This window comes from Python bivittatus, unplaced genomic scaffold, assembly GCF_059951505.1.
Source record: "Python bivittatus isolate LINGU-HERP-01145 unplaced genomic scaffold, Pbiv_v1 ctg000580_np1212, whole genome shotgun sequence".
Lineage (NCBI taxonomy): Eukaryota > Metazoa > Chordata > Lepidosauria > Squamata > Pythonidae > Python > Python bivittatus.
Genome location: NW_028277087.1, coordinates 3,928,424 through 3,953,139, shown reverse-complemented (window position 1 = coordinate 3,953,139; position 24,716 = coordinate 3,928,424). Strand labels below are relative to the sequence as shown.

Genomic DNA, 24,716 nt, shown 5'->3' with positions numbered 1-24,716 from the left:
AATTTATTTTGACTGACCTTCTTGAGGCTATATTAGAGTTCAGTTGCCCTCTCTAGAATTTGTAATACCATAGCTTTCTGTGGGATCTCCCTGATCTTCCTTGAGGATAATATGATTCTTTATGGTCAGTTTTATTTACTATTCAGGCTTTTTTGCATCCTCTATGTACCTGGAGGGCTGATGGTGATAAAGTCCCCTTCTTCCTCAGCTCTCCTGGGAAGGAGATAATCTTTCTGTGTCATTCACTCCCACCTCAGGGAATGTTTGTGGGACAAAAATTTTTGTGCTAGGAGGGGAGAAAGCATTTCCCCATTCCTGAACAGAGATCTTTGATCCACTTGATTGAAGGGATAAGGAAGTGAGTGAAGTATTAGAGAATGGATCTTTATCTTTCTTCGTTTCTCTCGCATGTGTTTCACCCTTGAGGCTTATTCCTCTCCTCTATTAATTCCCAGAAAAGAGTTTTCCTGGAGTGGATTATGTGGGCCTGTTTCTAGGTGTGGAGAAATTATTCTTCCTGCTTTTCCAAGTTTACTTCTGTCAGTTTTTTGGGGGGAACCAAAGAGAACAGATGGCTTTGCTCTTCAAGCCTTTTGCTGCAGGACTGGTGGCCTCCAGATGTTGCTGAATTACAGCTTCCAGGAGACCCAGTTGGTGTGACTAATGGCAGAGTATGCTGGGAATTGTAGTGCAGTGACAATTAAAAGGTCATCAATCGTTAACATATGGGATGGAAACTGTCGTCTCTCTTTCTAAGGTGTGGAACCTCTGCTTTCCTATCTGATTACTGATTAAGTAGGAGACCATTCCTGAATGGAGACAATCATGGCCACATCTTTTTTCAAATGAAAGCATTGTTTCAAGAGGTATTGAAAAAGCCTCTATTGCGTTCTTCCTTGGCTTTGTTTTGTGAGCCTCATAGGTAGAAATGAAAAGGTTCTCCTGGTTTCCTTTTCCAGCACCTTCTAATTCATTATTGATATTCTCTTGCAGGTGGATGTTTTACTTGATTAGTTTCTATAGGTGGCCAAATGTGGCCATGTTTCCGTTTGTGCTGAGCAATGAGCGCACTTAAGCTGGGCAATAAGTAAGATTCCCATGTTTATATGGCAGAACATGTATCTAACAGTGTGCCTAACCTGTGAGGTCTTTTGTTTGGAATGCTTCAGAAATCTTTATATTGATATAAATGAATTCCCTTTTTCCCCTTTTCTGTTGTTTATTGGGGACCAACAAAGGGGTAGAGCATGTTTTCAGGTCTCCAAGAGGATTGTATCGCATTGCTAGTGTGGTGGAACATGGATGGGGAAAGGAGGTTTTTGTCACTTCTCTGCTCTGTACTATTTGTTTGTCTGCCTGTGTTCTCCCTAGCTTAGGATCCTTTGTTTCTGTTTGCCCTTTCTCCTTTTCAGAAAAAAAAAAGCATTGTTGGATTCTATTGAAAATCTCTAGGGAATACCCAGGAGGAGTAACTATTCTGAGTCACTTCCTGAAGTCATGTTGAGGCCGCCTAGGGCCAGGGTGTGACTTTGGGGAGTCTATCAGCCCTCTGATATCTCACCTGTCTTGCATAGGAACCTTGGGTGGGGCAGTTGGCTTGTTTTAAGGGTAATGTCAGGGCACTGGAGCTTAGGGCTGTGGGAAGGTGTGCCCTGGATGCTGACCTCAGTTGCAATGGTACGCTTTGGTGTGGGTAGCCCAGTTTTATTCATTAACAAATGAGAGAAACAGATGTTGCTCCAGTTGCTCTCCATCTGGAAGTTCCCCGGGTAACAGACCAGCGTGTATTATGGGTCAGTCCCCAAATCTGTGTTAAGAGTATAAATCAGGCCTTGGTGGATTAGAACCAGGTGTCATGTACCATGGTGTGTTTCCAGCAGCAGCCAGGCCACTTGCCTCTTGAATGGATCCAGAAGATATCTAACGTCTTTTTTCTTTTTAATTTTGCACCAACTGTGTTGTTTGGTGCTTTATAAAAATATTGACCTCGTCTATGCTCAGAAGCTAAATACGGCTTCTCTGTCATTACCCCCGCCCTTTGAAATATTCTCCCCCCAGAGGTGCGGCGGACCCCTACCCTCTCAGCTTTCCAAAAAGGCTCTGCCAGTGTGCATGGGGTGATATGGGCTCTAACTGTCCTTGGGGGTGGTTAGCGCCCTGACGATGCTCCCTTGAATTATTCGCCAACTCTCCGTCTTTCTTGGAAGTTACTTATTATTAGGACTGTTTTATATTGTATTTTAATGAATTTTATCTCTGCTGTAAACCACCCAGAGTCGTTTCAATGAGATGGGCGGTGACAAATTTGATAAATAAAATAAAAATAAAATAGGATCAGGCCTCATTGGTGCTTGGATGGGAGGCCACCAGAAAATGACCAACCAGTAGGCTAGACTGGGAAGACAGGAAAAAACCCACATCTTAGAAGAATATGGGTATCAAGAAAACAACATGAAATCACCAGGAGCTGGACTTGACTCAAAGGAGACTTAACCAAAAAAAAAAAAGACAGCCCATAATCTACTAATCTAGCACTAATTCAGAGGCTTTGTCTAGCTGTTCCCTCCTTAATGGGTTTTTTGATGGGAAGGAACAAAGTGGAAGAAGCCATGGGAGAACACCTGAGGGCCAGAAATGGAAAACGATCTGCTTTGGACATCCTATAAGATGTTTTGAAGGAGACAGTGCAATTGCATCATAAAAAATAATACCTCACCTGGAAATAGTTTGAAATATCTTAATTTCAGTGTCACTGAATAGGTTGTTAGAATCAATCGCCTAATGGTCCCCTTCCAGTTCTGTGGCTGTGTTCCTGTGACACACTGAAGCACCAACTAGGTTTCCATATTTTAGCCTAATGTGTTGCATGAACCCAAACTGTTACTTTACATTTCAGTACATTGCGTGGATCCAAAAAATTGGGTTGACTAAACCATGATTAATTTAAATTTGGATAAATGACTCATTCTGTTACTGTGTTTACATAGTACACTTAGGAATGTTTGAATTGGGTTATTCAATTAACTCAATATTCTGAGTTCACACTACACACTGAAGTGGAGGCTAACCACATGACCTTCATTTTTCCTTCCTCTCTCCCTCCCTCCCTTGCTTGCTTGCTGAGAAACAGTTGTTACTACATCTTGAGAGGGCAAGTTACCTAACCCAGTTTTGTGCTTTTTCTTCCTTTTCTTCTATATCAAAATCCAGTCCTGGAACATGTTTTTAGTTACTGTACTATTTATATGTCCCAACACAAGTCAGCACCTGGCCAACTGTGTCTGGATCCAGAAGCTAAGCGGGGTTGGGCTTGGTTAGTGCTTGGATGGGAGACAGCTAGGGAATATCAGGGCTAAAAGCTAGACTGGGGAGTCAGAAAACATCCCCAAAGGTGGCAACGGCAAATCATTTCCTGCTGAGAAAATGGGGTTTTGTCCAAAGAATCATGAGAAGTCAAGTTTGACTTGAGGGCATTTGTAGCTTTACTGCACACTGAATGCAGTGTCCTCAGAGCTGTTTGTGAGATGATGTAAGCTGCATATGAAAAGCAAAAAATGGCTCACATACTGTCACTGGAGTGCTTCATGGACAAAGTCATCTCCCACATCAAAAACACCTTTTTGAATATGGTGTCTCTCCCTGGACTTGGACTACAAGTCCCAAGATTTACAAGCATGGCCATGTTGATTGGAAACAATAGGAATTGTATTCCGTCATTTTTAGATGGAGATGTCTGGTTTAAACACTGTGTCCTGTAGCTTAGTCTAAGGCTATGAATTCTAACTAAAAGCAAGAGGTTGTCTTGGCATTCTCAGAGAGCCATTCTTCAGCCACAAGCAGTTGCAGCCAACCCCCTAGGACAGAGATGAGCTGAGGGTAGGGCCTGTGCTTCATGTCTTTTAGCAGTCAAATATCACCCCTGTTAGTCTTGCTCCAAGTGACTGATGACAGCAGAACCGGTGAATCTTGCTTTGTTTAGCCATGGGGCAGGGCACGGAGGCAAAGATAGATTAGCAAAACTTGGCATGGATTATTTGGCCTCGGGAGGTCTTCTCTGCATGACTGAGAATTGAATTTATGAGAGATTTTCCAAATTTTTCCCCTCTGTCCCATGGGGCGAGGATTCAAATAGGGGCAGGGAACTCCTATTTCGCAGAAGATTCGTTGTGCAATCGCTGCTTGCGTGTGAGATTGGTCGAGTCTGGAGAAATTCCAGGCTGTTGCTGAAACGGGGATCGGTAGGGGAGTTTACTTTCAGCAGAAGGGGATTCAGAAGGGGAGGTTGCATATTCTGGAGAGCCTGCCAACAAATTCTCTGAACCTGGAAGTGTATTCCTGTGCAAGTTATAAAAACAGATTCCTTTTCTTGTGTGTCTCTTGAGGCAGCAGGTAGGTCAGAGGTAGGCAAGACGGTTGGGTGACAGGGCACATTCTGAATTTTGAGAGCACGTTGCGGGTGTTCTCATAGAATGCCAGCTGTTGTGGGCATGGCAGGTCACACCTTTAAACTGATGAGGGGTTGCCCCACTGCTTTCCTCAGGAGGCTTCCTATCATTCCAGCTGAGCTTTGCCTCTTTTTTTTTTTTTTGGAAGAAGGTAGACACACTTTCAAGCCAACCTGTCCTTACCTGGGATTTATATTGGGTTAAAGCACCTGATAAATGCAAAAGCAAACGTCCATAAACCACGGTGTTGTTTGTGGGGGCCCCTTTGCCTACTCCAGACAACCTGTAACTTTTGGCAGATAGATTTGTGACCACCTAGGCAATGGGCGGAAACACCCCACCCTCGGAGCACGGAAGTATCTGTCTAGAATTTATTCATCAGATTTATATAGCCTGTAAAACAGGCAGCAAAAGATCCAGAGCTTGCTAAGCTGTTAGGAAATTGGAGGCCCTGCAGTGCCTTAGACTGTGTATGCCAGTGTTTCTCAACCTTGTCAACTTTAAGATGTGTGGGCTTCAACTCCCAGAATTCCCCAGCCAGCTATGAATTCTGAGAGTTGAAGTCCACACATCTTAAAGTCGACAAGGTTGAGAAACACTGGTGTATGGGATGGTCAGAGATGAAGGGAACTCTTCCCCTTTTACTCAGATGCTCAAGGTTGAATCTTGCACCTTTTTCATTCAAATAGCTGGAGTATTGGATGTAGGCTTCTCTGGCATTTCGCAGAGGGTCATCCCAGCTGCAGCCACGCCACAAACAGTGCAGGGAAACCCATTCTGTCACCTTGCCTGGGATCGGTTTCCATTTTCTTCTTTCTTTCCTTGATCCATCCTCATTCCAGCCGGTCAGCAATTTCATCACTTCAGGAGGAGCGTGCTAATTGGTCAGCCCTTTCCTCATCCCCATTTCCTGTTGTGACTGGAAGCTTGCAGAGACGAGACTGTTCTGCAGTTATTTAAAAAAAAAAAAAAAGGACCCTTAAACTGCTTTATATATTGCAGCGAAGCAGTACTAGAGGGCATTGTACCCATCCCAAAAGTTATAATCTGAGATAGACGGAGGAAAGCAAGAGAGGGAGGCAGATCCTGTTCCATACTTTGGGTGAAACATGTTGATTTCTCAGCACCAACTCCCTTTTTGGAAAGTTTTGGCTAGGTTTGTGCCATGGCCTGCTTTATTGACTTATTAAATGTAAATCCCACCATTCATTCAGGAGCTGAAGCTGATAGGGTTGGGTAGTTGGGCTGGGAGAAAGTGGCTAGCCCAAAGTCGCTCAGGGATCTTCTGTGGGTGAGGGGGGACTAGAATCTGGGTCTCCCCCTTCCTAGTCCAGCACCTTCCCCGCTATTCCCGATCGGCTCTTGGGCTGAGAGGGAGGGACTGGCCCAAAGTCAGCCAATGAGCTTCTGTGGTTGAAGAGTGACTAGAATCTGGGTCTCCCCACTGCTGGTCCAGCACCTGAAAGATGAACTGTAATTTATTTAATAAACTAAAGTAGCTGGGTTCTTAAAAATGTAGGTTGTAAACCCTCACTGTCGCTCTAAAAAGACTTCCTCCAGAATCTAGCCTGAATCCCAGGTGAGCCAAAACAATTCAACAATACTCAACTATTAGGCACAAATTTGCACAATGGACCGAGTTAGGGTAAAATCAGGTTGGCAAGTTTGGGGTTCCAGGTATAGTTGAAACCCAGCCATTGTTTCAGTACATTGGGTGAACCGGCTCATTGCATTACACCATGATGTGATTTGCTTGCTTCAGTGTGGCACGTGAGCAGTTGCATTTCTCCAGCCCTGGATTTGTGTGTTGTGTGAACCTAGACCAAATATCCCACGAAGGATGGGAGAGGATTATGAGGAGGCTGGGATAGTAATAGGAGAAGCACTAGACCTAAACAATCCACACATGAGAGAAGGGTTTGTTAATCATTTATCTCAAACAGCTTAATCTGGCCTGCAAAAAATGCGGGAAAAATCAGTTCAAACTGTTCAAAGAGACTCCACCTTAACAAACTTCTAATAAAAGGAGGCTGGAGGTTTCTAGCACAGTTTCTAATGTTCTGTACTTTACCCTAATTCAGCGGTTCTTAAAATGTGGCCTGTGAACCCTGGGGTCCGTAAAGTAAAATAAATAATTAAAATTTCTCAGCTTTAATTTCTAATACAGTAAATATTGATATAACCCACAAAGCTCTTTGGGGTCCTCAGTTATTCTTAAGAACATAAAGGGGTCCTTCGACCAAAATGTTTGAGAACAGCTGTCCTAATTATTGCATTGCAACTCCTTATTGAAGTCTGTGTATGATGGGATTATGGTTAAGTTATGGTACAAAACACAGACCAGGAGGCTGAAGGCTTTTCCTTTGATATTTACACAAGCTAGGTTTATTATACAAAATATACACTTCAGAAGTTAATCTATACACCTCATCTACATATCTGTGCCTAATCATATCCGTAGGTGACAAGCATCAACACTCAACAACAGTGCAACTTTCCCTTTTATCCTGTGCTCTTAATTGTGCACCTTTTCTAGCAATGAAGGCAGTATTACCACTGTTCTTTCCCTCACCTTTAAGGACAGGGAATTCTGTTCCTTTTATCCAGGGTTTAATGTTCTTTTACCTTATACTTAATCCTACATTATCCTCTACCCTCCAGCCCTTATTCTTCAGTAGGTCCTGCTGGAAGTTGAAGTAGCCTCATAAGTTCTCCCTTTTACTGAGCAGCTTCTCCCTCACTCAGTCCTTATCAGTTGGTAGGAGAGAGGAATCAATGACTTGTTGCTGGCTGAAACTGGTCTGCATCTTTGGAAGGCTTGCAAGGCCCTGCTACTCCTTTCTCAGCTGTGGTAGCTTCAGAGTCTCATTGCTCACTCCACCAAACTGTTTTAGTTTTGCCTCCATGCACATCCAGCTTCTTCATCAGTTCTGCAACAGAGTCTCCTTTCTCTCCCACACCCACCCTCTGTGCCTTCAGCTTTTCTCTTTTATCTCCCTGAAGTACAGGTGTGGTCCTTGACTCTCTTAAAGTCCCAGGGAGCGCAAAACCATCAGGAAGAAACATTTGCATCAGCAGCCTTGAATCTTTCCTTCCACTCTGTGATTCTTGCTTCCTTGTCTGTGCTTTCCAATCCGGGACTCAATAATAGTGTGCAGTATAATTTCCTCCTGTGCTCCCCTTGTATCCCTCTGATGGAGTCTAACATCCTATTTAACTTTCCTCCAAATTCTCTGTCTCCACTTTTGGAAGCTCCCCTTGCCCTGCTGAATGAATCACCCCCTTCTCTTGCTCTGCTTTATGGGCTGTCCTAAACAGAACATAGCACTCCAGTCCCTTGACTTTGGGAATTAGCTTTGGGAAGGAGGTACGTGGTAAAAAAAAAAGTGACAAAAACACCTTTTCTCAGCACAATTGCCACCTAGGACTTGATGCACTGACCAGAGCCTTTCTTCTGTACTGAGCACAGGGTTTGGAGCTGACCTTTATCTGGAAGGGTTCGAGATTGCCTGAAGCTGGGCAAAGTGACAGATGCCCAGCGTCAGGCATCCTGCAGCAGTGCACAACCAAGGGAGCAAGATTCACACAGAGCCTCATTAATCCATTTAATGCCAGGAACAAGGGCATTAAACAAGATTACAGAATCTTGGAAACTAAGTCAGAAAGCTGCACGGCTGGTTTATTGGCAAGTATATTAAGATGGGGTCTCTGTGGGTTGTTTGAATCTATTTCTACATTTCCTAACTGATGGACTGAGGCCTCTTTTTAGAGATAATGTGGAAATGTCCATCTGTTCTTCATTTGCCATGTTTCAAACCATTCCCTTTTCTTTCCAGATTCTGAAAATACCCATATCAACTGTATGACCAGAAAGTCTCATTTTAATCATGGGAGAGTTGTTTCTATGAGCTATATTATTTTAAATATCCAGTACAAATAGGGTGATGGCCAGTTCGGTGTAGTGATTTAAGGCACCAGGTAGAAAATGGGGGGCCGTGTATTCTAGTCCTCCCTTAGACTTGAAGACTGGCTGGGTGATTTGGGCCAGTGCCTCTCTCTCAACCCATCCCACCTGACAGGGTGGTTGTTGTGGGGAAAATGGGAGGCAGAAGCATTATGTACATTGCCTTGAATTGTACAAACTAAAGGTGGGATTTACATCCAATAATAAGTAAAAATATAAATAAATAAGTGAACGGTGGGTGTGTATGGGGTCATTTTCAAAGAAGGCATACTGATCTTGGTGCACACATCAGTGCAAATTTCCTTCCCCAGTTTCTGATGTCACCCAGATGCTAAGGATATTCCAGAGTTCCTAGTCAACCCCCCCCCCCCCAATACACAAACACATCAGGAAGGAAAGCAAGCACATGCCACATGGATATCCCAATGAGACTTGCTGGATTGCAGAAGTGGGAGAAAACCAAGGTCTGTTTTCCCTACTGGTGGGTTTCCCAGAGGCATGTGGTCAGTCAGTGTGAGATGCTGGATTGCATAGATTGTGGGTCTGCTTTCTTGCTTTTAACTTTATCAGATGTGGGCCATCCTCTGGAAGAAGAACCTAGCTCCTGTGAATATTTCAGAATGCTTGCTTGTAGACCCTGAACCATCTTAAAGGCATCAACCTTGCTTCCTACTTCTTTTTTCCTTGCAAAAAAAGAGGTAGGTGTCAGCATTGTGACCAGAGTGTCCACGAGAGGGAGAACACAGATAAAAAAAAAGGGTAGGGATCTTCAAACTGTTGTGGCTGCCATCTTGACTTTTTTGACTCCATTGGGAGGGGAGGGAAAAGCTCAAACAGCCTGGGTGTGCTTCACTTCTGCTGATCGGGGAGCAAGGGGGAGTGTGGTGCATGAAACATCTTGGTGTCTTTTGGGCTCTGCAAGTCAGACTTGTGAAAAATTAGTTTGGAGATTAGAAGGTGCTGGCTGGTGATAAAGCCTGAGTGTCTGGCTTTCAGAATTGCTCATTCATTCACCGCAACTTTTTAATGTCCGGTGTATTGGCGTTTGTGCTAATTAGGTGGGGAACTTCTCTTGGATTAATGCTGCCGATAAAAGGTGGCTTTCTATTGTTGCAGTGCGTGTTAATTCTCTTAGGATATTTGTGGTTTTTTCTGGAAATGGAGCAATTTTCTGAGGACAAGGGATTCATTTAAACTTCCTAGCCTTCTGGGTAGAAAAGCGTAACTTAAGATCAGTGATAGGCTATGTTGGGTTCAAAAGTGGGAAAGGGTTGAGAGAAGATAACCTGGGTTATATCAATGAATTGGTTCTATACGAAACTGTTATCTAATGATGGGGTTTTCATATTCTTCCCAGCCATAATGGGGTTAACCATGGTTTGTTCAGTAAGCCACAAGGTTGGGGTTACCCATGACACGCTCCATAAAGCAGGGCTCGTATACTTTGCTGATTTCATGCAATATACTCAACCAGAAATGAACAAGCCATAGTACAGTTGAGGTAGATGGAGAAACCTTGTGCATAGTTTAAAAAAAACAACCACCTTCAATGCTTGTTCTTCAATAGAAGTCCAAAGCGTGTAGAGTCCCAGGCTTGAAAATACTTGTTTGCCTCTCTGTGGGTTAGGAATCAGTTCCAGACAACTCAGTGGGGAAGCTTTTCAGAAGTTGGGCTTCTCTTCTTTTAGGCCTCAAAAGACTTGTAGAGCAAGGTCTTGGCTGGCAGGGTGGTAGTTATTATGAGACAGACAGACAGGTAGATCTAGATAGATGGATTTATGCATCCTTTGAGTCAGCATTGATTCCTGGTGACTGCCTGGACCAGTCCCTGCAGTTTTCTTGGCAAGGTTTTTCAGAAGTGGTTTACCATTGCCTGCTTCCTAGGGCTAAGAGAGAGGGACTGGCCCAAGGTCACCCAGCTGGCTTCGTGCCTAAGGTGGGGCCAGAACACATAGTCTCTGGGTTTCTAGGCTGTTTCTTTAACCACTGTACCAAACTAGCTCTCAAAATATGAATCCCATGGGAACTCCTACCTTTGGATCTTGTGTCAGTTTACAAACTCAGAGTCTATGCTTCATACAGCAGTAAAGATTGCCAGGAGTGCGGTGCTCTGGATCCCCAAACTTTTTAGGGTGCTGGGCATGTTTGAAATGTTGAAAGCACATTTAACATGCAGCATGAAAATGGTTGCACGATGGGTGAAGTCAAGCACAAAGCACTCAGATACTAGAAGATGAGCAAAGCCTGGGACGTAGCCAGCTGCAGTTTTATATTTTGTAAGAATTGGTCTGGTGAGGCACAAGTGTGTTGTTAGAAATGTAACTTATGCTGGGGGCATATATTTTGCTTTGCAGAGTGCTAGCTTCCAATTCATTTCTTCTAATTAAAATTTTTTTTTTAAAAAAGTAGGAAATGCAGGGTGCACGGTGGGCACATTGTCATTCCCAGGAGTGCTGTCAACAAGTTCAGCTGTTATGCCATGTTGTCTGTTGATTTGGGGGTAAGAGTGTTAAGTGAACTATGGTTTTGTGTGTTGTACAAATCCAAACGTGGCATGTTCAGTAAATCATGGTTGAGCAAACCACATGTTAGTGTATTATATGCAACCATGGAGGAAGAAAAGCTTCTGGTGCCCTTTTTCCAAGCCATGTATTATTTTATTTAACCACAGTTTACTGACTAAACCAGTGTTGTCCAAACTTGGCCACTTTAAGATGAGTGAACTTCAACTCCCAGAATTCCCCAGCCGGCTGGCTGGGGAATTCTGGGAGTTGAAGTCCACTCATCTTAAAGTGGCCAAGTTTGGACAACACTGGACTAAACCATACATTTTTCGGTTTCCATTGCAGTCAGCAGAAGAGCACGATGTCCACCAAGTTACAAACCAGCAAGTCATCATTTGGCTTAGTGCATATATGAACCTAGCCATCCTGTGACGGTGAAGGTTGAGACTTTTAGCAGGCAAAGAGATTTTCCTATTTTTCTGTGCTAATGCTGCCCTACAGCTCCCTTAGGAAACTGCATTAGGTTCCAGGATTGTGTGAAAGGGTGTGGTTTCACACACCGAGCTAAGTTGTGATGTGTGTTGTTCTATGCTGGCTTTGGGTACCTTGTGAAGCCTGCTGCTGTGGTTTGTTAATCATGCTTTATGGCTTGGTGTGCAAGAAGCAAAGGAAACATGTGAGGGAAATAAGGGAGGTTTGCAAGCATAGAACGGTATCACGAACGGTGTTAGTGTCAACTCAGTTTGGATAGATGACCTCCTCTTTCCTCTTAACTCCCGCCTCCAATTTCTTTGGCGTGCTACTCATTACTGTACTTGCTTACTACTTTTTCTGTGTGTGCCTTCAAGTCCGTGTTGATTCCTGGCGATAGCCTGGATGAGTCCCTGCAGTTTTCTTGGCAACGTTTTTTGGAAGTGGGCTGAGAGGAGGGAAAGTCATCCAGCTGGCTTTGTGCCTACGGAAGGATTAGAACTCTCCGTCTCCCGATTTCTAGCCTGGTGCCTTAACCCCTATACCAAACTGGCTTTCTGCTTACTACTTACTACTTGTAATATTGTTCTGCACTTTGCATGATATTTCTGAAAGAGAATGAGAAGAATGGCATGGATAGGTGTGTCTTTGTTGTACGAACAAGCTGATTCAGTAAGCTGTGTGCCTGAACACAGGGTGTGAACCAAGTCAGAGCAAAATGGCCCTCTGAAGTTTAGGGAAAGAGGCTTTGGTCAAGGGGAACTCTCAGATGGAGCAAGGATATGCACTCATCTTCCTGTCTTATAACGTCTCCCCGTATTGTGGGGGAGATGGGCGGGGGAGAAATCCGATAGATAGATAGATAGATAGATAGATAGATAGATAGATAGATAGATAGATAGATAGATAGATAGATAGATAGATAATACTACACTAGAACTCTAGGTCACATTGTGAAATGGACTGATTGGCAGCCGACTCAGAGTGGACGGGAAGAACTTCCACCTTCAAATAATCAGCAATGAAGGCATAATGCTGCAGTCTTTTATCACTGGCACCATCTTCACTTGGGTTTCAAAAGATGTAGGCAAATCTGTGGAGGCCTTATTTGGCAGTAGCTGGGTCTCCATAACACAGCCAGCTGGAGTGTTTCTGGAGCTGTCAAATGAAAAGTTGGTGGTTGCCTCTCCAGGGACATAGCATGAAGCTTTGAGAGGAAGTCAGATGCTAGGGCTTGAAGAGGGTATGGTTTGCATGCCACCCAAGTCAACTTCTTATTTTTTTCTCAGGAGAGGGACCTCATCCCAGTAGAGGGTTAGCTCCCCAGCCTCTTGAAATAGAAAGGGAGCCAGCAGTGAGAAGGAGGGTTCTCTGTCTGAAACCCCAAACAACAGGTACTGTCTGAATAGATAGTATGCAGCTACATCCGTATTTCCCAACATTGGCAACTTTGAGATGGGTGGACTTCAACTTCTAGAATTCTTGGCCAGCTGGGGAATTCTGGGAGTTGAATTCCACCCCTCTTAAGGTTGCCGAGGTTGGGGAACATTGGGCTAGATGATGATGATGGAGATGATTTTGATTTATGTCATGTCTTCAGAATCCAAGTCAGAGATGGACCAATGGGCTGATTTGTCTCAGCAAGGGAATGGTTCAGAAGTAGGCCATTATTTAACAGGAGGAGGGGGTTCATTTTATATCCCAAGCATTCGGCAGTATGTTCCCTGTTGGAAGCAGAGTGCTAAACTAGAGATGGAGGCTTGGTCTCCAGAACCAGGTGACTCATTCGTGAACCTGGCAGGCTGGTGAAAGAGTAAGTCATGACCTTCATGTCTGAGGAAGCTTTTCCCTTTGGAGAACTACCTTTGTGGGTTTGCAGGCAGTCTCTTGTCTTAGTTTTGCTAAGAATGTTTTGCTAAGCTATTTCCTGCACACCTGGTTCTACAAAGGCATGAGTGTTCCTTGACTGGGTAGACCTGAGGCATGCCTTCGATGAGATGCCTTGGGTAATGTCCCTGTTGGATCCCCCGTTTGGGGCCTGTGGTTTGGGATGGCAGAATATTTCAAGGGTGGAGCAAAGCACGTTGGCAAGGCAGACATAGTCATAAATTAAACGAGGAAGAAAGCGTTGAGTGAAAATGATCAGATGGCTGATGTTGGGGAGACTCTTCTCTGCCTGAAGCCCCTTGGAAAAGTGCCTGTCGGGGCAGCAGACTGAGCTTGTCTGCATGGTAGGAATTTCAGCTCAGTGATCTAGTGGACCTTTTGTAATAGGAGTGTTCCCCTTTAATCTCTGGCAGAGGTTAATTGATGGGGAAAACATCCGTGCCCTTAATATCCTGGATGGATAGCTGTGGCCAGACAGAGGAAGATTGACAAGGAATCACATCTAATATGGAGCAGTTGCTTGCAATTCTCTGTCTTGAATTCAGAGCATCAGAATTCAGATTAAGTTTCCACAGTTCAGACAGAGAGGGTCTTTATCCCCCCTTTTGTTTTCCAGTGAAAAAGAATGAAATTCGACTTGAAATAATGTTGTATTAAGAAAAGCTCAGTGCTGGGGAAATGTATCAGGGATGCAACTGAAATAACTTGTTTTCGTTCTTTCTTGGCATAATGCTGCCCGTTTTGCAACATTGGTTGATGTTGTTATTCTTCTGGTTTTGTAGTCATAAGGAAGAGCACAGAGCTCTTCAGCTGCTTCTCTGGATCTGGAAGCGTTTGTGGTTTTTGGGGGATGACGCAGAAGCTACAATTTTTATAAAATTGAGCAATCTGATGGTCATGGGCAACATCTGGAATTCAGGTAACCCTGGATCTAAACAACTGCTGCCAGTCTACTTCGGCCTGAGTTCAGGCCAGGACATTTAAAACCATGAACCTTGGAAATACACCACTTTATCGTGCTGAGATGTGCTTGGCTTTTGGCTGCTCTGCTACAATCCCAGGGTGAGGCAGGGCCAGCACAGGCAAATAGGCTGAGCCCAGGCAAAAAACTAAGTTTCATTTACTTTAGCCTACATTTACATGTAAAGCAAATTACATGAATTCAATACACGTTTATTCCCACTAGTGTAATGATTTTATACCATGTTGGAATTATTATTTGGTACCTGTTTTGGAGAGCTCAGGTATGATTAGATGCCCATGCCTTAAATGAATTGGGACCTTGAGATTTGAAAGCCCAATTATCCTTGTATTGATTTGCCTAGGTATTAAAGTTGGCTATAGGAAATCTCTTCATCACTCACTGGGAATTAACTGTCCTGCAGAACTACTAGGGAGGTCTTTTCTTAATTATGGCACTCATAATTTAGAGTGCCCTCTCCCACTGCTTGTATACTTAGGTTAAAATGGATTTAATTTTAGCGCCTGGCTATTTATACAAACCTTTGGGTCACTTTGAGTGCTGCCTAACATATTCTAGTTTAATTTTGTAATGGTTGTTTTATTGATTGGACCCCACCTTGGAAATTTAGGACATAAAGCACTGAAGATGTATTTGAAGGAAGTAAACAATTTTGAAGGCCAGATTTTTTTTTTTTTTCAAAAAGGAAGTTTGAATTTCTAGGAAGCTGGATTTCCTAATTTTGCATTGCATTTTGCAAGGCTTCTGTCCTCCCACTCTCATGCCGTTTGACCAGTGCTGGTCAGAAGTACAGCCAACAAGAAGAACTGACAGCTTGAAGGGAGTGGCAGACCCCCTCTTTCTTCTTCCCTGGTAGCCTATAAGATTCTGTCCCACCTGGGATTATCACACTAGCCCTTAAATACAAGCCTGGCTTCCGCTTGTTTGGTTATCTTAAAAAAAAAAGTCATGGTGAATTGGACAAGCCATGCCTTGTTTTGTTGGTATCCTAGCCCCCAATCATTAAGGGGCTGCTTCTGCATTTTGCTTTACCATTTTGGAAACAGAGAAGTTTGGAGGAGGAAGTTAGAGCTGAGAGGCTGCAGGACTGAAAAGTTATCCATTTGTGTTGCTTTATTAGGAATTCGTGAGTAGTTGCTTCCTCTCATAGTGGGTGGGTGGACAAACAGCTTGGGCTCATGGGAATTTGGGTGCTGGTGTTGACTCTCACATTTGTATATGGGTTGGCAGTGTTCATTGAAACATGGCAAACTTGAGAGAATCATGACCGATAGGCTTCAGATGCCTTATGGAGCCCTTGGCCACCACCCTGCGGGTGTTTGCCAGTTGAAGAGAGAGTTGTATCAAAATTCAGAAGAGGCTTTGGGATTTTCCTTTTCAGCCATTTTGGAAGCCAGTTGTAAACTTGCTTTGTGCCAAATTGGCGCTGACTTATGACTCTGCATGTAGGGTCTCTGCCAGGATTTCAAACCTGGGGAATGCCAAGAATTGAACCTGGCACCTGCCACTGTCAGCCGTTCAACAGCCACTGAGCTACATCCTTATTCAAGAGTAGCATCGAGTAGCCTTTGAAATCCCACTCCGTCTCCAGAATCCTTTCACAGTATACATTAGTTCCTAGGAAAAGGTATTTAGATGCTGTGATGGGTCTGTCCCTACAAAGATCAGAATAGTGTAAGCCATGGTATTCCCTTTGACACACTATGGAAGCCAAAGTTGGATTTCGAGGAAGCCAGATAGAAACAGTATTGATACTTTTAAACTTTAGTGTTGGAGAAGACTCCTGAGAATCCCATGGACAGCCAAGAAAACAGACAAATGGATCATCGAACAAATCAACTCAGAGTTCTCACTTGAGGCACAAATGTCCAGGCTCCAATTATCATATTTTGGACACATTATGGACCTAGTTCTCTAGAGAAGTCCATAATATGGGGAAAGGTGGAAGGAAAGGGAAGAAAAGCATGACCAGCAGCAAGAGGATTGGACTTGTCTGCAGCAGTAATGGGTGTACCGTTGGAAGACCTGAAGGACCAGGTTAGGGACAGATCATCCTGGTGAAGATTGCTAAGAGTCAACATTGACCTGATGACACATAATGCCACATAGTGCCACTTTTTCGCTGCATTTGCAGAAGCCGTAAAAAAATGGTCCTTAGAGTAATTCTTAAAGGTAGTGTATTGTCAAAGGCTTTCATGGCCGGAATATGAAGGTATTAAAGGTAGTCTTAAAGTCACTCTAAAATCTAACATGGCTGCTTCTCTGGAAGATGAAAAATAGAACTTCCCACCTTCCGCTCTCAGAAATTGTACCTTCCCATGAGGAAGACTGTGCCCCATGCCTTCGACTGGCGGTGAGCATCTCTCTCTCCAGGCCATGTGCTGAGCTCTGTGCAGCAATACCTCTATGGCCATTTGTCAGAGTCAGCCAAAAGCTTATCAATGCAAATAATTAAATGCTGCCTCTTCAGGAACCACTTGTGCCTGTTAAATGTGCCCTGGGTAATTGGATATTGCCCCACAGGGATCCTATTTCGGTGTCATAATGGAAACATTTTGCAGGGAAGCGTCGGTTAATGGTTAGCACGCTGGGTCAGCAGAGTTTTATTTGTATGCCGGCTGTCGGGCTCCAGGGTTCTTGAGCAGACATGAATCCAACCTCCTTCGGAGCAGCATCTTGGATGGTTTAGCAGCCAGCCTTGTGGAGGAGGGTAGAGGGGGGTGGTTTCTCAGAGACTTCATACCATACCTGGTGGTGTCCAGATGTATTGATATGTCTGGAAATTCTAGTTTACAGTCCCAGCACATCTGGGGATACATTTTCCTTGGCTCCTGAGCTAATCTGCATTACGTAGAGTTCTCTTCCTGCTGCCGACTTCAGAATTCCAAGAGCTTGGTATTTACTGGGGATTGGAGTTAAAAAAGAAGCAAGGTTTTGGCCTTAGGAGAGCAAACCCAGGCTTAAAAATAGGACGGCTCAGAAACTCTTTGTTGCGGGTTGCAGGTCAGGTGGCTGTCAGTAGTCGTGGTCACGTGGCGAATGAGAATATTTCTCCCAAGTCATCGGACTTTGTAGTACTGGAAGAAAATTGGCTCTTGGTTTATTTTCAGAGCACTGTTGTGCTGCACAAACCAGTAAACAGGGGTGCCGATTTAGTCACGATCTGCAAGAGCTGAGCAAATTGCAAATCGGTAAGTTCTTCGGGGTGCAGCAGAATCGAGCTTGAATTGAATTTACTTTGTGCTCCCCAAATCTTCCCAGGTGTTGCCTACAGATTCTCTTTGTAGCCTGAGGACTGGAAACTGTTTAGAGTGCTTATTATTTAAAAAAGGCCAAAAAAACCCACCTCCATGCTCCTAATCCAGCACCTTCTCTGCTAATGGCTTTTGGGTTGAGAGGGAGGGACTGGCCCAAAGTCCGAGGGGAGGACTCAAAGCTGGTTCTCCCCACTCCAGCACCTTTCCCACTCCACCTGATTGGCTCTTGGGCTGAGAGGGAGGGACTGACCCAAATTCAGCGAATGAGCATCTGTGGCTGAGGGGGACTAGAACCCAGGTCCCCCTGCTCCTAGTCCAGCATCTTCCCCATTACACCTGATTGGCTCTTGGGCTGAGAGGGAGGGACTGGCCCAAAGTCAGCCAATAAGCTTCTGTGGCTAAGGGGGACTAGAACCCAGGTCCCCCTGCTCCTAGTCCAGCATCTTCCCCACTACACCTGATTGGCTCTTGGGCTGAGAGGGAGGGACTGGCCCAAAGTCAAGCAATGAACTTCTGTGGCTGAAGAGAGATCAGAACCTGGGTTCTCCCATCCCTAGTCCATTCCTTTAACTACTACAGCACAGTGGCTGTACCACCCACCATAAATGTCTCTTCTAGCGTTGATCCAGGTTGCTTTATCTTGCTGGCCAAAGAGGCAATTGACCCTTCAAAGCAGATTGCACTCCAGTGAAATGTAATTGCTCCGCGCGTAGTGGCAGCAGGCTAATGCAGAAGGCAGGCAAGGAAGTTTCTCTTTCTCCGTCTTATTGATTTTATACCCTTCATAATAAGTTACCCTTCGCGAAACCATAAGTAAGAGAAGCTCATCTTCTGCAGCTCTTACGGGAATCGTCGGCTCTAGATTTCCTATCAAATGCGGTTACAAACTTGGGGAAAGGAAAGGGGGGGGGAGAGACCAGCACCTCCTACTTAAGAAGTAGAAATTGTGCAGGGGGAGAAACAAGAAACCTCCCATGATGGGCCAATGGCTTAACGTCAGATTTTGGCCTCCCTGTGCAGGAGGCAACCCACTCCTTCTCCCTCTCGTTGTTTCTGGCATCTCGTACGTTTTCCCGCAAGCTACCGCTAATTTTAAATCCATTGTGATGAATAAAGGATGACAGCAATAAAATGTTCGGTCTTTTTTAGAGCTGCAATATAATGATTTTTAATAGCCTAATTATGCCTCCCAGCAGAAGGCTTAAGGCAGGGTTCCTCAACCGTGGCAACTTTAAGACGGGTGGACTTCAACATCCAGAATTCCCCAGCCAGCCTTGCTGGCTGGGGAATTCTGGGTGTTGAAGTCCACCCGTCTTAAAGTTGCCACGGTTGAGGAACCCTGCCTTAAGGGGTGCTTCTTGCTCTGACTAGTTACTACAAGATTGTTAGAGAATTTATATGTGTGTGTGTAATATAAGATAATATATATATTACAGTTTTGGTGACGTTTTCAGCTCTCTTCCCCACCCCACCAACCCAAAAAGCCATAGCTTTGAGAGATTTCCAAAGTCATCGGTGATGAAGTTTTGGAGTACTTTGAAGTTGAGCTCTGTTCTCATCACCCACCTAGTATTGGAACATCCTCTCTTTTGAGGGACTGGGATGAGGTAGATTTTTTCCAGCCTTCAGGCCATGCTGCTTTTCTCCATATTTGTTGGTAAGTAAGCTGTCGTGATCTTGAATGTTTTCACACCAGCCTTTAAGAGCTTTAGGGGGTTTTATTCCCTGAGGCTCTCCTATTGTTTTATAGCCCACCTGTCTTGGTTCATCCTCAGGTGCTTCTCTCTTGAATAAGAGTTGTCTTCTGAGTTGGTCTTCTTGTTTAGATTTTCCAATACTCTTTCCATCTTTTTTCACATTCAGTTTCATCATTAACCCCTTAGCATGCTGCGTGACCCCAGCTGATGGTGATTTGTTCAGTAAACTCGGGTTAAGCAAGCCAAGACTTCATGTGATGTGGGCATACTCTCCATGTTCTCACAGCCCCTTCCTCTGTGGTAACTTAGCATGGAAGTTCAGGCCCTTAACCATAGCATAATTCTCAGTGGGTGGCTGACCTCATCTGGGCTTAGGTGTGGTTAATGCTTGGATGGGAGACCAACAGAAAATCTAGAGCCATAGACCAGACTGAGAAGTTGGAAAATATCCTGGGAGAAGGCAGTGGGAAGCTACTTACATGTTGTTGCAAAGAAAACACCATGGACGTATCCATGAAAAGTCAAGCTCACTTTGCAGGAGTCTTAGGAAAAAAAAATAGCTGTGGCTTTTTCCAAGTGCCTGGCAATTTCTGGTCACAAGGTGAGTTATTCAAGAAAATGTTCCAACTAATTTTTTTAAAAATAACACTATCATTGAAAGCAATTGTGTGAACATTTGATGCATATAATTGGGATCAATTTTCTCTTGTTATTTCCAGTAGAGGAGTCTGCAGTTATGTTGGATTTCTTGGAAGTTTTTCCAGTGCTTTTAATGGTCTGGAATCTAATTAAGCATTATTGATGCCTGTTTTAGTAAAATAACTTAAAAATTATCCCAGACTAATTTTGTATGCTGTACAAATATCTTAACTTTTCTTCCTGTAGCCCAAAGCATATCTAAGAGTACTGAATATTTTCTTTTCAAATCAGATGAAATGCACTTAATGAGTTTCAAATAGTCCAGCAAATCAAGATTTATTTGGAAATTGTAGTGATTCCAACATACTATTTAGGTACAAAATGCTATTTTGAAAAGTTGCCAAATTTGTAATTTCCCTTCTTGACATATTTTAGACTAAGAGAGAATGATGCTTTGAAAACGAAACCATATAAATCTCAGCATATCCAAAATGCAAAGAATTAGCAAAGCAATACAGAAATTCTAGTTTCTCTGTTGGCATGACACATGTGCCCATGGTTAATATAGTCTTGGTTTGTTCAATTAATCCAATACTTTGCAGTGAACAATTACCTAATCGCATGGCCTGGGTTTGCATAGTCTGTGGAACGTGGAATCGGTACATCACATAGAACATCACTTGAAGTTCTATGGAGGAATTGCTTCTGTGGAGGAACATATATTTTAACCGATTCTGCACTTCTGGTTTATTTACTTACTCACCTACTATTATTTATTAATTTAATTATTTATTAACTTGATCTACGTAGCTGCCCAATTGCATGCAATTCAGGCCAGCGTACAAGATAAAACCAAAACAGTGACATCAAACATTTGAAGATCGTTAAGAAACCACCACCGCCCCCAGTAAAACACAACCCAACCAAAAGACCAAGACCAGCACTCAGCACCTCCTGACCCAACGCCTGGGGGAGAAGCCAGGTTTTAGGAGCTTCTGAAAGGCAGGCAGGGTCAGGGCCATCCCAACCTTGTAGGAAAGGCTGTTCCATTGGGCAGGCACAGCCACAGGGACAGAGAAGGTGTGTCTCGTGGGTGTCGCCAGATGACACTGTTTAAGGTACAGGAGCGAGCCAGTTGGGTGTAATGGTTAAGACATCAGGCTAGAAACCGGGAGACCGTGAGTTCGTCCCACTTTAGGAACAAAGCCAGCTGGGTGACCTTGGGCCAGTCCCTCTCTCAGCTCTAGGAAGAAGGAGGCAAGGGAAAGCCACATCCAAAGATCTTGCCAAAAAAACTGCAGGGACTTGTCTATGCAGCCTCCAGGAGTCAACACTGACTTGAAGGCATGTCATCGCCATCATCATCATCATCATCATCATCATCATCATCATCATCATGGTTTTAACTCTTTCACTGCCACACTCAACTTTACAGGTAGTCTTCATTTAATGACCACTCATTCAGTGACCATTCAAAGTTACGATGGCGCTGGACAAGTGAGACTTACAACTGGTCCTCAAAGTTCCAGCTATCACAGTGTCTCTGCAGTCACATTATTGTGATTTGGGTGCTTGGCGACTGCAGTGCAATTATGACGGTCATAGTGTCCCACATCACGTGATCACCATTTGTGACCTTCACTGCTGGCTTCCAACAAGCAAAGTCAATGGGGAAGCCAGCAGGAAGTCGCAAGTCACGGTGACATGACATCGCGCTTAACAACTGCATGGGATTCGCTTAACGATAGCAAGCTCAAGTGCCGGAACTGCCATCAAAAGTAGGCACACTCACATAACATAGCATTTTATGACCGCATCGCTTAGCAATGGAATTGCCGGTTCCAATTACCGTCATTAAGTGAGGACTACCTGTAGTCGAACTTTTTGTAATGATTCTTATCTGCCTTATTTGACTTGAATCTGCATTATTCCAAAAAAAAAAAATGTTTCCTTTGGCATGGTGAATGACTAAAGTGTATAAGTTTGGTTTGAAAGTTTCATCAGATACTACATTTGTTTCTGTCTCATGGTGTAGAGTTTCTCTTTCGTTGAGGGGCACCATTGGTGGTCTGTGCTTAGGGCATCAGTTGGCTTTAATCCAGCATTGCGGAGCATGGCCATCCTTTCAGATCTTATCAGACAGACAGATATACTTGGAGACTCAATATAGACTCAATATAACCCGGTTTGTATCTTGAATCTTGCTCAGAAACATACTGGTAACCAGTGGAGGTTGCAGAGTGTTGGTGTTCCATGGTGCATTGACAAGCCCCCACTACTAGTTGGCCCAACCAATTAGATCTGCCAGGGAGGTTGTGCTGCATATGCCACACTTTTGGAATGTTTTGGGGGCTGAAGCAAGGCAGTGCTCCAGCAGCCCCAGCATTTTGGGACAGCCTCCCCTTGGAGATCAGACTGGCTCCCTCTTTGCTGGGCTTCAGAAGCGCTTGAAAACCAGTCTGGTTCAGAGAGCCTTGATTGGATTTGACTTGATTTGATTTTGCTATCTTTTTATTCTGTTTGTATTGTTGTAGTGCTGTTATTGGTTTTGTGTTGGATATGTTTTACATTCACCCAGGCCTTCAGAGAGGGAGAGGGAGACCCCTCGCTTCATCACACTTGCCATCTTTTATCTCTTGATTTTATTGTAATTTCTTTGTCTGATTGTTGTGAGCTGCCCAGAGTCGTTGAGAGTTGAGCCGCCTACTAGTTTAATAAATAATATTGATCATAACCATAATAATAATGATTATATTTCTTCTATTTTTCTTGCATGAGCCGCTGAGAGTTGTTTTAATTGTGGCAGCATAGAAATATGTTCCATAAATAAATTAATACTCATTCTGGACGAGTTGTAGCTTCTGAGTAGATCTTCCATCCTATTGTCTATCTTTCAAGTGCTCTACAGTTTTATACATCCCTGAGTGTCCATATACATATACACACACACACACACTCATGCCCTGAAATTGTAGAATCAAAAAAGATGTTATACAAGAGTCAGAAGAAATCTTAAAGGTGATCTAGTCAGTTCCTATGTTCTGACGGACGGTTGTCCAGCACCCCAGATATATGTCACTTTTTCTTAATTGCATCCAGAAAAGGAAAGTCCCCAAAGAACCCATTGCCTGATTGTAACTGATAATGCCATTGTGACATTTCTCTTCCCAAGAATGCTTCATTTGTCAGGACCCGACTTCCAGCCTTTAGGACAGTTCCCTTAAACACAAAGCTGACTCAATGTTTTTGCGGTGACTTTAAGCAGGCCTTGGGTTTCGTGCTCATCTCCGTTTCCTTGAGAGGAAGAGAAATTTTTCAATAAAGGTTTGGCCCCCACAACCAGGGCGCTGGTAGTATTCAGTCTAGGTGGCTGTAGTGCCTTAGAAAACTTCAGCCAGCTCAGGGTGCAGCCAGGATGCCTTGAAGGGCCTCATTTTGATGACTGCTCTTTATACCGCCCAGAGTCACTCCACAGGGAGATGGGCGGTGACAAATTTGAAATATAAATAAAATATAAATATAAATAAAATACTGGCCAGCTTTCTATTTTTTAGGCACAAAATAAAAAGCCATAAACCCATAGTGGCTGGATTGTCTAAACCAGTGTTTAGCAATTTTAAGAAGTGTGGACTTCAACTTCCAGAATTCCCCAGCCAGCATGCTGGCTGGGGAATTCTGGGAATTGAAGTCCACATATCTAAAAGCATGGCGATTGGAGAATTCTGGGAGTTGAATTTCACACGTCTTCAGGTCGCTGAGGTTGAGAAACACTGGTCTAAAAGACTGAATACTCTTCAGGTGGTACCATTTTCTGCATCCCTCACCAATTTTTTTCCATTTTCTTTGGGTGGGAAAGGGGAGGCTGGTACATCTCTGGGTATCTCAGAATTTACTGAATGCCTAGCGTTGTTCCAAGCAGTCCTTGAAGCTGCATTACCTTATCTCTTTGGGTTAGGGGGAGGCCTGAAACGTTGTTCAAGAGGGAGGGAGTCCACCATCTAAAATGCACTTCCTTTTGTTAAGAAGGATCAAAGTAATTATTTTCCCCTGTTTGCTTGAAATCCACCCGCCTCCGGGTTCCAAGACTTACTACTCTCTTTCATTGAGGAGGGTTTTTCTTTTTTTTTTTGGGTCCTCCAAATCTTATCAGTGGTCTTGGTTCTTTGATCTTAGTGAATTCTTGCCAGACCAGATCTTCACGGCAGGGTCTCTGTGGGGCTTGCTGGCTTGGACCTCTGAACCTGCCTTCCCCTCCCTGAATTTTGGATGGAGCAGAAGGGGAAGGGCAGGTAACAATCTTCTTCATTTCCCCTCTTTCTTGCTAACTTTTCCATTGCTCCTGTAATCTCCCCTCTCCTGAAGGAGTCTGCCCTCGGTGCCACAGCCATGGTCTCCCCACTTTTCTTTCTGCCCGGTCTGGGGAAACCAGGCCTGATCACTGGAGCCAGAGCAGCCTTCTAGTAAGGGTTTCTGGGAACGGTAGCCCCTGTCCATCCTGAATGCAGCAGGTTGGGGAAGATTGAGCTAGATGGTCGAGCCTTCTTTCTGGCCCATTTCAATGTTCTTCCCTCCATAGTGCTGGGTGGGAGGCTTCACCAAATCCCATTTCAAGAGAGAAATTGTCCCTGTGGCCAGACTGAACCTGAGACCTTCACCCGCATATTCCTGCACCGTTCCTTTTACGAGAACTCATGCACTGATGTACCTCTACTGCCTCATTGTTGTCGAGATCAAGCTTCTATGAGGAGGGGGTTGAGTTCCTACTCTCGGACCGGGACCCCCTTGTCACGAACCGAGTTGCCAAGTTTCTTGTAGGCAGCTCTTGCCATAAGGAAGCTTAAGATGTCCTAATCTTGGAATGATGTAACCA

The 24,716-nt window shown here is 44.1% G+C and overlaps 1 protein-coding gene across 4 annotated transcripts in view; it reads left to right on the top strand.

Moving 5' to 3' along the window:
• SBNO2 (strawberry notch homolog 2) overlaps positions 1 to 24,716 on the top strand; it is a 107,736-nt gene that overhangs the window by 1,774 nt on the left and 81,246 nt on the right. The window contains exon 2 of one of the 4 annotated variants that reach the window (XM_088149383.1): positions 24,020 to 24,135. The exons of 2 other annotated variants lie outside the window; for them this stretch is intronic. The gene's annotated coding sequence lies outside the window, so the exon portion shown is untranslated. Of the gene's footprint in view, positions 1 to 19,530; positions 19,809 to 24,019; positions 24,136 to 24,716 lie in introns of those variants that run through there. One more of the 4 variants, XM_088149384.1, reaches the window with a different exon arrangement.